Below are 11,544 nucleotides of genomic sequence, written 5' to 3' on the forward strand. Positions count from 1 at the left end.
GCAATTAACTCGTCCTTTTGTGCAATAAAAACAAAAGTAATGTTCATATCCAGGCTGGAGACTGAGACACTATTTTCCTCCTCCGGCATGCAAAATGTAACTGAAGCGTGATCCATAACCAAGGAACTGAACCTCTGGGAACCGGTTCTCTATTTCTACTAAGCTTAAATATTTCAACAACAATGAGGATGGTTCAAGTGCATTGATTTATTTTTTTATTCTGGGGCTTCCCTATAGTAGAGTTCATGATCGACACACAACAGAGATTCAATTCAATTCAATTCAATTCAATTTTATTTATATAGCGCCAAATCACAACAAAAGTCGCCTCAAGGCGCTTCATAGATACAGAGAAAAACCCAACAATCATATGACCCCCTATGAGCAGCACTTTGGCGACAGTGGGAAGGAAAAACTCCCTTTTAACAGGAAGAAACCTCCAGCAGAACCAGGCTCAGGGAGGGGCGGGGCCATCTGCTGTGATTGGTTGGGGTGAGAGAAGGAAGACAGGATAAAGACATGCTGTGGAAGAGAGACAGAGGTTAATAACAGATATGATTCAATACAGAGAGGTCTGTTAATACATAGTGAGTGAGAAAGGTGACTGGAAAGGAAAAACTCAATGCATCATGGGAATCCCCCGGCAGCCTACGTCTATTGCAGCATAACTAAGGGAGGATTCAGGGTCACCTGGTCCAGCCCTAACTATATGCTTTAGAGATGCAGGTAGATGTTGAACAGAAGATGAGCCTTTATTTGGGGCTGCACAAAACACTACAAAACCAAATCCAATGGGGAACTGAGATAAACGAACAAAATCCTAAACTGGGGGAAGCTAAACAACACAACACTAGATACAGAGGGAAAAACAATACAGAGCCTGAGACCTGAAGAAACCTGGGACTTGGAAAACACGAGAAAAGCAGAGGAAACGCAGATGAGACAGGGAGGAAGCAAAACACGGGACTGTCAAAGTAAAACAGGAAATACACGAACATAGAAACCAGAATAAACAAAGGAAGCATCTAAAAATCACAAAAGTACAACCAGAAACTAACAGAAACAAAAAATGATAATAATAATAAATGGATCATGACAGCACAGTGGCACGGTGGTTAGCACTGTTGCCGCACAGCAAGAAGGTCCTGAGTTAAATTCCACCATCAGGTCTTTCTGTGTGGAGTTTGCATGTTCTCCCCGTGTTTGTGTGGGTTCCCTCCGGGTACTCCGGCTTCCTCCCACCGTCCAAAGACATGCAGCTTGTGGGGATAGGTTAATTGGAAAATACAAATTACCACTAGGTGTGAATGTGTGAATGAAAGTGAGTGCGAATGGTTGTCTGTCCCTGTGTGTTGGCCCTGTGACAGACTGGCGACCTGTCCAGGGTGTACCCCGCCTCTCGCCCTATGACAGCTGGGATTGGCTCCAGCGCCCCCCGCGACCCTGAAAAGGATAAGCGGAAGCGAATGGATGGATGGATGGATGGATCATGACAGGAATGTTGGAAACCAGCTTTACTTTTACATGTTCACTTGGTTGCTTTAAACTCTGCCTGCTTTTAATATGGTTGGCCAGCATTAGTTACTTTTACGTGACTTCCTCTCTGTATCTAAAGTAAACATGTTGCCTTGCAAAACGACTCGAGCTGTTTATGATTAACAAACAGCAGATTTGGTGATGCCAAACCGGCACTTCTGTAACATTCGGTGGTTGTTTGCAGAAATGGGATCCAAACCTGAAGCTGGTGGCAGAGGGCTACGCTGCGAAATGCATCTGGAACCACAACCCAGAACTGGAGGATACTGGAGAGAATCTGTACGCTGGCACCGGGAGCCTGGACCTCCGAAATGCTCTGGAGAAATGGTTCCTGGGTGAGTGACCTCAGAAGTAAATATTTGTTGGCTTTCTTGTTTACAGATTACAGTTAGTGGTTATCTTTGAACAGTAGAAGTGAGGCTCACAGAAAACCGCTCCAGTGTTGGTTTTCAGTATTTTACAACCACGAGATCTGCAATCCAATCGATTTCACAACGAAAAGTCAGAGCAAATAAGATGGTTGTCTGTTTATAATCACTAGTAAACCTTTACTACAGTAACAGTCTCTCTGAGTCGACTTGTCAGGGGTTTTAAAAAATTACTGCTGCTTTTAAAATACGATCACCACAACTAGTTTTGTTTCTTATATCACCCTATTAGAGCACTTCGCTCCCGCTCTGCAGGCCTACTTGTTGTTCCTAGAGTATTTAAAAGTAGAATGGGAGGGAGAGCCTTCAGTTTTCAGGCCCCTCTTCTGTGGAACCAGCTTCCAGTTTGGATTCAGGAGACAGACACTATCTCTACTTTTAAGATTCAAACTTTCCTTTTTGCTGAAGCATATAGTTAGGGCTGGACCAGGTGACCCTGAATCATCCCTTAGTTATGCTGCAATAGATGTAGGCTGCCGGGGATTCCCATGATGCATTGGGTGTTTCTTCTTCACTCACTGTGTGTTTGTACACTTCTCTGCATTTAATCCACTGTCACCAAGTGCTTGCTGTTAGGGCGCCACCTGATTGTTGGGGTTTTCTCTGTATTACTGAAGGGCCTTTACCTTACAGTATAAAGCACCGTGAGGCGACTGCAATTCTCATAAATCTGAAGGAATAACTAAACACTGTCACAGTGCTCGTTACTGCAATAAATCAAAAACTGTCACTTTGTAATAAACAAAAGCATTTCACCAAGTTTTTCTAATATGGACTAGTTTGAGGAAACTTTAATATCGATCAGCTCACCTGTGGCACACCCAGGCTGAGGTCGGAGTTTCGACTTTTTCCTCATCTTTGGTAACTAAAAACATTTCTGCTACAGCTGAATGCAGACTAGATGTTAAATGCATTGTTATGTTGCAGTATCACTAAAAGTATTTTTGCTACTGTGATGTTAATAGATGAACCTACCACACATTAACTATGGATGAGTGATTCACTGAACTTGAATTAACACTGAATGTTAAAGTTACAGCTGCTGTTGTAGTTTTTGTTGCTTTTTGTTTTGTGAGATTTCTTGTGGTTTTTCCAAACATTATACTTCTGACAGCAGTGCCCTGTGCCACACCAGCACTTTAGCTTTGCATCTTATCTTATTGTTGTAGCTTCTGTTTATTATTTTGGCTGCTGTAACACGAGAATCTCTCAGGTTTCAGGATAAACACACCAGATGTTCATCTTGACTGCAGAACTTTTACTTGTCACTGGATTTGTCCTGAATGTGGTGATTCTTCAACTTAGTCTCATCATTGTTCACAGAATAGTTCTAATTGATCTGTTCTGTGCAGAACGCCTGGACTACGACTTCCAGAACAACAGCTGTGACGAAGATAAGATGTGTGGACACTACACACAGGTCACAAACACACAAACACACACACACATACAGTATACACAGTTAGTCTATGTATGTGGACAATGACAGGGTGCACGTCCAAACTGAGAATGACTTTAAATATCAATCAACTGTCCAGTTACTCCTCAGTAATGGGAATACGACTAAAATGGCTAAAATCCACTGCAGAGGACTTTGTCCAAACCTTGTGGCAGATCCACTCAGTTTAAACTGTGCATGTGTGTTACAGATGGTGTGGGCAGACACACACAGAGTGGGCTGTGCCTTCCATCTCTGTGACACTATGGAGGGACTGGACTGGGACAGAGTCTCCTTCCTCGTCTGTAACTACTACCCAGCGTCAGTACCACGACTCCTTAACTGCTGCACAATACTACAACAAGTGCTCCCTCTTGTGGACAGTACTTATAACTGTGTGAATGCTGTACACTCACACAAATTGAGCTATTCATGTGTAATTCAGCTTTTTCACATCTTCTTTCGTTTTAATTTAATCCCTCTTTAAGTTTTCAGTTGCATCATTATGATTTTTCAGAAAATACATGCGTTGCTATGGTTGCTATGCAGTTTGCTTTGGACCATTCTGAATCTTTTCTTCGTGTCTGAACATCTTCTTGCTCCTCGCTCAGTTTTCACTCTGTTATTGTGGAAGTGAGAGATTTTTGTCGTCTCAGAGCAACACAAAGTCTGAAAACTCTCCATAGAAACACAATCAGGCTGGAATTCTCTAATGGGATGATTGTCATATCTCCTCAATGAAACAATTTCAAGGCTTGAGCCTTTGGCCAATTTATCTTCAGACACCCCTAACGCTCACAATTCAATAATTTTTGTCAGACTGTTTATCCATGAATTGCATTTGTTTGAGGGCAGCAAATCTGTGCTTCTCTCGGATTTCAAACTCTGGAAATAAAGCACTTTTCTCTTGTTATATCTCCTTCATGGATTTCCACAGAGACCTGAAAGCCTCCATGATGGTTCACCAAAGCCTGATGATTGTTAAAGAATGATGGTGGATGCTTCAAATAGATTTAACGTTACAAAACGTTGTTTGAGAGCAAGTCAAGGCAGTTTTCGCTTCTCCTCTACTCAGTTATGGTTCATTACAAGTCATACATCTTTAATAATTCATATTGTAATAATGAATTATGAACACCTGAAGATTTCCCCATCTGCCCTTAAAAGAAGGGTGCAAGAATGACCATTTTAGCCCCTACGGTTAGGAAATTATGGCCATTTGTTTGAGGGGAATCCTGAATGAATTCAGCAACTTTTCTAATATGTACTTCAGCTTCTTCAGCTGTCTGAGATAAGTGCCTGTTTGGCTCCCTGAGATGAGCAGCTGCCATTAGACGGCGGCGCAGGTTCGAATCCTATCTGTAGCTCATGCCGTTTATCTTCCCCACTCACATTTATTCTGCTTTCTTGACACTCTTCCGTGTACCCTTTCAAATAAAGCTGTCTTCAGCAAACACTTCAGCTTCTTCTTCTTTTCAGCAGATAGTTCTGCTTCGTTTGCATTTTTCAGCAGTTAATTTCCACCACACAGCATTCACACTGCAAATTCTTCTAGTTACACTTGTTTGACTGAAGGCAGGAGACACGTCACTAAATGTGAATTCTTTGGTCTTTGTTGTATATTTTAACATCCCTTTGTTAACTTTTTAAAGTCAGTTGATTAACAGTAATACAGGTAATTTAACACGATGCATATATGCATCGGTGGTGCCTCATGCTAACAAAGACTAACACTCAACTGTTTAACTCAGTTTCTGTGAGCTTTTCTTTTGATTTCTGTTTTTCTTGTAACACAATCTGGAGTTATTTAATTTGGATTTGTGTGATATTTTGTGTGCGTGTGTTCAGAGGGAACTATGAAGGCGTGCGGCCGTACGTTGAAGGCGATTGGTGCTCCAGATGCCCCGAAAACCTCCAGAAATGTGAAAACAATCTCTGTGGTAAGAGTACGACAGGCTGCTGTTACTTCCTGATCTGTGTTCGTCCACATCAGCATTTTATTTTAGGACTTTATTTTTATTGATGTATTTTTTATCAGCATATAAATTTAATATAATATATATGTGCTATCGTGCTGTCCCATGTCAAATTTGATATGGACTGTAGATCCACCAGTGTGGGTCGGATCAAAGCTCTACATGTCATGCCTGTGTGTATTTTTCTGGAGCAATGGTGACAGAGTTTAGGGGGACGTCAGCTCTGCTATGAGCACATGTGGCAGCATTAACGACTGCGAGACCTCATTAGATCCCAGATTAAAACGAGTTTTCCTTCATTTATGTTTTCCAGTTCCCGACACAGTAGAAGAAGAGGATGAAGATGATGATGATGTGACAGCTGATCCCATGCTCACAACAGGAGAATCCAGTCCTGATGCAACAACTGATCCCCTCCAACCTGCAGATGATGATGTTCTTCCTACAACACCTGACTTTCCAGTGGAGTCTACCACCGCTGACGGCATTCCCAGTGTTCCCACCGTGCACTCTGCATCGAGCACTGAAGATACACCGCCTCCACACACCACGGCTGAGGCCACCAAGCCTCCATCTGCCCCCCCAACAACGCTCGCTACACTGATAATCAAGATCAGTCCTGATGCAAGGGAGGATGAGAAGGAGCAGGAGAAAGAGGAAGAGGAGAAACTAAATGTAACGCCACATAAGGAGGAGAAAGGTGTGAAGAGAGTCGTTGGAAGTATAATAAATAAGGACAGTAGCGCTGCACAGAACAGTGCTGGCTCCATGTCCTCGCCTTCAGCCCTGCTAGCCTGTCTGACTGCCATCCTGACTGTCAGGCTGTGAGTAGAAGAGGAAGCGTTCTCCTCACGTCACCATACTTGCATCGACTGCACATGGCCTTGTTAATCCCTCCCACCGTTTCCCCTCTCTGCCTTGTCGAGCAAAATAGGTCAATTTATAAATCAGCCTCACCATAACACAGCTGCCATTTCTGCCACGTCTGCGTCAAGTCTGCACTGAGATTTGGGTCAAACAATGTTTGCATAACCTGCTTCAACCTGCCTGGAAAACTAAAGTCTTACAGCCAGTAAACGACCGTTCACTGACAGGAAACGTGATGTTTTCCAAAACAGCTTCAGAGCAGTTTGTGAAATAGTTAAAAAAAGATTAATCTATTGGTTCATGGACACACAGTCATGGTCAGTGTTGCAGTTTGGCTAGATGGGTTCATTTGTGGTTTGGGTAAGTCTCTGTAGTCAAAGGATTTCCTTTTATACTTTTACTCATCACACCTGAGCAGGTTTTGATTACCTGCAGGTTCACAGTCTCTGCGGACATCAATGCATCAGATAACTGCTGACTATGCAATCGTCCGTTTTTAAGTTTCAGTTTTCAAAAGTTATCAGCATGTACAAACATCGACCAGTGGATGGAAATAGAAATTTCTAGATACACGAGAAACCCTGAAAACTAGCTGGCAACAAAGTAGCTCAGACAGAAAATTAAAAATCATAAAACACGTCACATTTTCTGCCCGTTCTCATGTGTAATTTAATTCAGTCTTAGAATCACTGCCTATGTGCTAAAAACAGCGCAGGACTTTATTTCCTTTTTCAAAGCACAGAGCTGGAAGGCCTGTCCACACATCTGCTAACCCCCCAAACGTCGGCCTTCAGACCCACAGGCTGAATTGGGTGTAAAATGTCAGCCCGTTCTCACTCCCGAGGCGTAACATGCTGACGTTTTGTCACGTCCCGCGGCGTTCCTGAGGAACGCGAAAGGAGACCTTGTTATGGTACACGGTGGGTTATGGCCGAAATCCAGTGCAATGACGCTCCCGCGGTAATAGACGTTCCAGCCCTAACCATAACCTTTTTCCTGACCTTAACCAGGACTTTAATGATGTTAAATAGCGTGTTTCTAAGTGATTTGAAGAAAAAGAGTGAACATGTGTAGATTGAGTCCATACGGTTCTCAGATTTCCTCATTTTTCCGAGGTCGTCATTTAGGAACGTGGTGGGTAGCCGAAAACGTAATATGTTGACTATTTGTCACCTAGCGTAAAATGTTACGCTTTGGGAGTGAGAACGTGTTCAAAATGTTAACCACAGGTTAGGTAGTGCCAGCTTCATGCGAGCTTGTCTTAAAAATATGTGGTTTCTGGCACAATATAAACTCCTTAATTACATAATAAGTTATGTATAAGTTGTATCGTGAAAGAAGGGAGATCCGTGTCCCTGTGAACGAGTTGTTTTCCTTCAGAGAGGATTGTTTTTTTCCACTTATATCAGATTCAACTGTGTCCATCACAACATCAGGTAAGAGTCTGAGGTTAGCCTATAGCTTAGCATAAAGACTGGAAGCTGTCTCCAGATTTGATGACATCATCAGATCAAATAACCTGTAACAAATAATTTGAACACCTGCAGCAGCTGTTTTGGACCCCAAGCCTCATTCAACCTTCACAGAAACACAGTAAATGACTTCATCCGACTCCCCGAGGATGTAGGACACTGAATATTGTAATTATTTAGACTTTGTTTTAAACTTACTAAAATGAAGTGTAAATATTTTGTCAAAATATCAAATGTAATAAAGTTTCACCAACCTGTTTGTAACTTTATCCGTTTCTATCTTTACATGTAAAAATGTAAACTGCCGGCCCGTGTAGTCTAAATGAAGACAAAAGCAGGATTGTCATTAATGAAACCTGCGTTTCCAATCAGATCATAAAATGTCTTAAATTATTGAACAGTTTAATAGATGGAAAATTATGGAAGAAACTCCTGAATAACTGAATTGTATAACCGTCACAGCTGGTTTACAGGTCAAAACCCCAAACGGTTGTTTTTCCTCTACTTCCAGTCTTTGTGCTGATAAGTTAATCACATCCCTCGTCTTACTTTGAGCTGCTGTTCTGCTTTAACTCTTGGCAGAAACTCTGATACGTGAAAGAGCCGGAAGCATTTTCCTTTATTGTGCCGCACATCAGGTTCACCCTTACACGAAAACCTGAATTTGCTTCATATTTTTGATGTTTTGTTGCTACTATGCCATCAAAAACTGTGGAAAGTCCTAATGATCTTATTTTATGCACAAAAATAAGAAAGTGAAATACCAAAAAACCCAAAAATATATGAACATTATTTTACTTACATATTTTTCATGTGGAGTTTGAGCTCCGTCAGATATTTACAGCAGTGCTTCCTCTGCACTGAAAAGCAAACAGCACTGGAGTGCTGCAGAGAAGCTGCTCACAAACTGACCCCCGCTGAGATCACATCTTTGTTTCTGGATGTTGTGTAACGATGAAAGTGATGTGCATCAGTATCATCAAGTGAAAGCTAACCGAGTGGGAGACGTTTTGTCTTACAGGGATTTTAGTGTTGTAGTGGGTTTGCAGGAGAAATAATCACTGAGTGTGTTTGTTGTGTTTCAAACTGACGACCCTGCTTCTTCTTTTTCACCGCTACATGTCTACTGTACACCGTATTCTCTCTCAGACTGGGACTGCAACTGGACAACATCTAACAACTGACATATCTCTGCTACGCTGTCTTAGAAGGAAAATTACCATAATTATCCTAAATAACTGTAGCAAAGGTGGCTGTAAATGTCTGTATATAAGATAAATAAATAAAAAAACCTACCTTACTTCCTTTAGTGGATACTGTGTGACTTCTTCTAATAATTCACAGTAAGTAGTAAAAGCTGAGTTTGCTCGATGTTGAAGATACCATTATTTTTTTAGAGACGTCTCTTTTTAATGGAGGTAATTGGGGACTTTTTCAGTGAAATACTGCAGTTGACCACTGGGACAAATGACACTGACTACAGTGGCTTACAAAAGTATTCGGCTCCCTTGAACTTTCCCACATTTTGTCACAAACATGGATCAATGTTATTGGAATTCCAGGTGAAAGACCAACACAAAGTGGTGAACACGTGAGAAGTGGAATGAAAATCAGACATGATTCAAACATTTGTTACAAATAAATAACTGCAAAGTGGGGTGTGCGTAATTATTCAGCCCCCTTTGGTCTGAGTGCAGTCAGTTGCCCATAGACGTTGCCTGATGAGTGCTAATGACTAAATAGAGAGCACCTGTGTGTAATCTAATGTCAGTACAAATACAGCTGCTCTGTGACGCCTCAGAGGTTGTCTAAGAGAATATTGGGAGCAACAACACCATGAGGTCCAAAGAACACAGCAGACAGGTCAGGGATAAAGTTATTGAGACATTTAAAGCAGGCTTAGGCTACACAAAGATTTCCCAAGCCTTGAACATCCCACGGAGCTCTGTTCAAGCCATCATTCAGAAATGGAAGGAGTATGGCACAAGTGTAAACCTACCAAGACAAGGCCGTCCACCTAAACTCACAGGCCGAAGAAGAGTGGCAAGAAGTGAACAGCATCCTTTGAGTTGGTCCTAGTGGCCAGCACTGCTGCAGGCTATGTTCCCCTGGCCTGTTGCCCGCGCTTCGCCGGCTTCATACGCCAGTTGGACCTCACTGCGTCTGAAGGCTCGGCTTGCGGTTGACAGTTCTCCAGCCTTTTTTAGCTGGGTTCTCTCTAGCATATCAGCTGCTGCGGCTCCTGGCTGTGTTCCCCTGGCGTATTGCCCGCGCTTCGCCGGTTTACACGCCAACCGGGCCTCGCTGTGTCTGATTCTCCAGCCCGCAGCGTCAGGCTCCCTGCAGGCGGTTCGCCCGTTACATGTTAGCCGGGCCTTGCTGTGTCTGATAAGCCAGCCAGCGAGTGTGTTGTGCTGCTTGGCCAGTCTCTGTCTGGTAAATAGGCTGCTGCAACTGCAGGCTGTGTTCTCCTGGCGTGTTGCCGCATTTGCCGACTTGCCCGCCGGTCGGTCCTCACTGTGTCTGATGCCTCAGCAAGTGAGGGAGTGTCTCCCAGCCTGCGATGCTGGCTCCCTGTTGGTGCTTGGCCTGTGTGTCATGGACTTACACGGCCAGCACGGGGACGCCCAGTAGCTGGGACTAAGTGTCTGACCTCGACTGTCTCATTGCGAGTTCACTCTTGAGGCTCCTCTGTCTACAGACAAGCACGTGGTGACGGTGCTGGGGGTGGACCTTCGGGTCATCGCCTTGCTCAGCCCTCCACTTACGCAGGCTAGGCTGCCAGCCGCCCCTCCCTGTCTGTGAACAGCTCGGGGTGGCGTCGGCTTTGGGGATGGACCGGTCACATCCCAAGCTTCACCTGCAGTTGCTGCCCTGGGAACACAGTTCTCCTGGGACGGTTGGTCGCCCTAAGATAAACCAGCCAAAGCAGAGATAAAAACCAACCAATGGGACAGTTTATGGATACAAAGGAATGACCGTCATCAGTAGCATACAAAGAACAGTGATGTTCACAATTTTCACAGCTAATAATCTCATCTCAATTCAACAGGATAATCTGAAATTACAAAGTTACACACGATGGCAAAACTGAACATGAAGGCTCACAACACATGTGCATACACACAGGGACACTGTGAAAATCAGCTGAAAATATATTAGCAGCAGTAGTGCCGCACCTCTTTTTATTTACAGTGGGGCAAAAAAGTATTTAGTCAGCCACCGATTGTGCAAGTTCCCCCACTTAAAAAAATGACAGAGGTCAGTAATTTGCACCAGAGGTACACTTCAACTGTGAGAGACAGAATGTGAAAAAAAAAATCCATGAATTCACATGGTAGGATTTGTAAAGAATTTATTCGTAAATCAGGGTGGAAAATAAGTATTTGGTCAATAACAAAAATACAACTCAATACTTTGTAACATAACCTTTGTTGGCAATAACAGAGGTCAAACGTTTACTATAGGTCTTTACCAGGTTTGCACACACAGTAGCTGGTATTTTGGCCCATTCCTCCATGCAGATCTTCTCAAGAGCAGTGATGTTTTGGGGCTGTCGCCGAGCAACACGGACTTTCAACTCCCGCCACAAATTTTCTATGGGGTTGAGGTCGGGAGACTGGCTAGGCCACTCCAGGACTTTCAAATGCTTCTTACGGAGCCACTCCTTTGTTGCCCGGGCGGTGTGTTTTGGATCATTGTCATGTTGGAAGACCCAGCCTCGTTTCATCTTCAAAGTTCTCACTGATGGAAGGAGGTTTTGGCTCAAAATCTCACGATACTTGGCCCATTCATTCTGTCCTTAACACGGATCAGTCGTCCTGTCC

The 11,544-nt window shown here is 43.3% G+C and overlaps 1 pseudogene across 1 annotated transcript in view; it reads left to right on the forward strand.

The window, feature by feature from the left end:
• LOC146494035 (uncharacterized) overlaps positions 1-9,026 on the forward strand; it is a 23,420-nt pseudogene extending 14,394 nt beyond the window's left edge. Inside the window, exons 2-6 of the transcript XR_014871594.1 lie at positions 1,721-1,871; positions 3,317-3,384; positions 3,614-3,723; positions 5,251-5,342; positions 5,692-9,026. The product of XR_014871594.1 is annotated as an uncharacterized LOC146494035 (transcript). The remainder of the gene's footprint in view (positions 1-1,720; positions 1,872-3,316; positions 3,385-3,613; positions 3,724-5,250; positions 5,343-5,691) is intronic.
• Positions 9,027-11,544: the final 2,518 nt, after the last annotated feature.

Source organism: Neolamprologus multifasciatus, chromosome 20, assembly GCF_963576455.1.
Source record: "Neolamprologus multifasciatus chromosome 20, fNeoMul1.2, whole genome shotgun sequence".
Classification (NCBI taxonomy): domain Eukaryota; kingdom Metazoa; phylum Chordata; class Actinopteri; order Cichliformes; family Cichlidae; genus Neolamprologus; species Neolamprologus multifasciatus.